Source organism: Pteropus alecto, unplaced genomic scaffold (genome assembly GCF_000325575.1).
Source record: "Pteropus alecto unplaced genomic scaffold, ASM32557v1 scaffold134, whole genome shotgun sequence".
NCBI lineage: Eukaryota > Metazoa > Chordata > Mammalia > Chiroptera > Pteropodidae > Pteropus > Pteropus alecto.
This window is the reverse complement of record NW_006436283.1, coordinates 4,003,212-4,006,514: the sequence shown is the minus strand read 5'-3', so window position 1 is coordinate 4,006,514 and position 3,303 is coordinate 4,003,212.

Sequence of the window (3,303 nt, the reverse complement as noted above, 5' to 3'; positions counted from 1 at the left end):
ATGGGTGAGCTAGGCGTCTACCTGTGAATTTTGGGCAGGGACACAAGCTTTCAGTTGTACGTAGCAGCAGGACCCTTCCTTGGAGCCAGCGGAGGGAGCACGGCCTGCCCACACCTTGATTTCCGACGTCTGGCCTAGAACAGGGAGAGGATCAGAGTCTGTTGTCTGAAGTCCCCTGTGTGTGGTAATTTGTTATGACACCATGGCGGCCACCTTCTCTAACTCAGGTTAGCATCCCTACCCAACGTCCTGCCTTTGGTCGCTGCTCTGTTCTTGGGCGGCCAGCTGGCCTCTTCCCCCACTGCTTCCCAGGGCGGGGGCTCAGGGCTTCCAGCTTGGCCCCTCTGGGAGCCCTCCTCCCTCCGTCCCCCTATCCCTCCTCCCTCCGTCCCTCTATCCCTCCTCCCTCTATCCCTCTATCGCTGCTCTGTTCTTGGGCGGCCAGCTGGCCTCTTCCCCCACTGCTTCCCAGGGCGGGGGCTCAGGGCTTCCAGCTTGGCCCCTCTGGGAGCCCTCCTCCCTCCGTCCCCCTATCCCTCCTCCCTCCGTCCCTCTATCCCTCCTCCCTCCGTCCCTCTATCCCTCCTCCCTCCGTCCCTCTATCCCTCCTCCCTCCGTCCCTCTATCCCTCCTCCCTCCGTCCACTTACTTCTGGTCTTTCGCCTCCTCCCAGCTCGGTTGGCTTCCTCCCTTCTCTCCTGAGTCCATTCGGCGAATGTCCCCTGACCAGGCGGCTACAGACACTCAGGAACAGAGGGCCAAGGAAAATGGAAGCTGTCTTCATTTAAAATGTTGATTTTTTTTTCTTTTTAAATCATGGCTTTTGTGGGCATTAATTTTGATTTTTAAAAAGGTTGCATTAGAATATTATTTCTCTTGCTTCTTGGGGTTTTTGGTGTGCCCTTAAATTTTGCCCCTGAGGTGACTGCCTCATTCACCTCTCCCTGGTCCCTGCTCTGGCTGGTGAGGTTCATGGCCTCGTAGGGGGATGTGATCATGAGGGTGGGAAGTGCAATGTCGGGTCGTGGCAGAGCCACAGGAAACATAAACCGGGGGGAAGGGAGGGACAGGGGCCGCTACGTTGGACAGGTGGTCAGGGAAGGCTTCTCTGAGGAGGTGATGTTTGAGGGAGACCTGAGTGACGGGACAGAGCCACGAGATGATGCAGGGGAAGGGCATTCCTCCTGGGACGGAAAACAGCTAATGCAGGAACGTGAAGCTGCGTTGAGGAGCCAGCCGCACGGGGGCCAGAGGGGCCGCAGAGACAGGCCCTGTGCCAACCTCTGCCGGCCAGTGGGCCAGGTTGGGACTCTGCATTCCGTCTGAGAGTGACTGTGGGAGACCGTGGGAGGGCTTTCGCAGGGCGGGGAGGGCGCCGACACCATGATTCGCTCATAAAAGCCTCCTCTGCTGCGGGTGGAGAGAACACAGGAGTCGGAGTGGAAACCGCAGGCTGCGGAGGAGGCTTTGCAGTTCCCCGGGGAGAGACGGTGGCCTCCTCTCCTGGGTCCTTTCAAACCCCGGGCAGCCAGCAATCCCCGCGAATGTGTCAGGCACACAGGTGGCGCCACGGGGTCCCCGTGTGACCCCGACATAAACCGGGGACTTGTGCAAACTCCAGGCGAAGGAATCTCGCTGGAACCAACACGTACCGCACGATGCCCCCTTCACGTGAGCTGTAATCGTGGGTGCCGATGTAACGTATGCATTAGCACCGCGACCTCCTCTGCTTGGGGGGTGTCGCAGGGGGTCCTTATCCCGTCCGTGTTTGCCTTTTTTCCTCCAAATTCTCCGCAACGATCATATATTGCTTTCTCAATCGTACGAAACCCCTGTGCTATTTTTAAAACTATATACAAAAATGTAAAGCCTTATAAGATTTCAAAAAACGTCTGGAAGATTGGGCGAGGGTGATGGATGGCCGGTGACTTCTCTCCTAAATTTTCTGAAATGCAGTTAGATTTTTTTTTGTTTCTGCATCACAAAATTGTTGCTTTTAACCATCGACGATATCCCGTGTCCTGTCTTTTGGACTTAGACAGGGTCAAGTTGGGCTGACTTCCCCACCTGCCCTGGGAGGCCCCTCCCCTCCCTCCACCCTCTGCCCTCTCCCCAAACGCCACGGCCAGCCCAGCTGCAGAGGGGGAGGCAGCAGGATGGACAGACGGTTCCTCAGGCCCCTGTGTGACTGACGGGCTCTGGGCAGTGAGTGTGTCTCCCCTTCCATGTGGTCCACCCTGTGACCCACCCGTCCCTCAGGAACCAGCTGCTCCCGGACCCCTGAGGGAGAAACAGAGAAAGATTCTCTAATTCTACTGGGCTCCCCTGATCTTTCCTCCTAGGCCTGACTTTTTCAGACTCCTGTGTTTGTCTGTGTTGCCCGATTTTAAGGAGAGCCCTGCTCAGCTGGTTTAGCCAGAAACTCCCACTGGCTCCTCGTCCTTCACTGTCCTGCGCTGCCCACCCCGCCCCGCATGATGTCTGACCCACCACTGACCTGCCTTCAGCAAGGGTCCTGTTAGGTCGGCATAGGCAGAAGCCCCCTCACCCTGACGTCTGCCCTGAGTGATCGTGGCGCCCTCTGCCCGCCGCCCGCCCCGCCGGCTCCTCGGTGGCAAATCCCCGTGGCCCACGCCGCGTTCTCCTTTGCGTTCTGCGTGGAGGCGTCTTTTCCCCTGTTGCAATAGCCCTCGATGAAATCGGTTTCTATGCTTGAACTGCTGTCCAGCTCTGGTTTGTCTTTGAGAGGAGTCAGTGTGGGCGGACACTGGCTGCTCTCACCTCAAGTTCACGGTCTCGGTGACCGCGGGCCGCCCCCCCTCCGTCCGTCTCGGTGACCGCGGGCCGTCCCCCCTCCGTCCTACGCCTTGCCTTTTCCCTACCTCATTCCTCCTCTTCTCATTCTCCCTCTCACCTCAGACCCCACGGCTCCCCGCGCCGACGGCTCCTCAGGTCATAAATGACCTTGACTCACCCTACACTTCACGGAGAAGCCAGTCGCCCTCATCTTCCCTCTTCCTGTCCCCCCCAACCTGCCCCCATAGCTCCCCAGGCAAGTCCCCTAAGACCTCCTGGAAATGCTTCCCCAGGCAGCTTCCAGTTTTTGTCCTACCGCCTGACCCCCTGACCCCTTGCTGGCTCCTCCCTTTACCCCTGACCTCAGGGTCAAGTGCTCCAGGGACACGGCCTGGCCCCTCTCCTCTTCCCACACTCTCTGCCCAGTGATCTCATCTCAGATTTAAGTCCCAGCTCCGACAGCATCGTCCCGCGTTTCACGTGGACAAAGCGGAACTGTCGATTGTC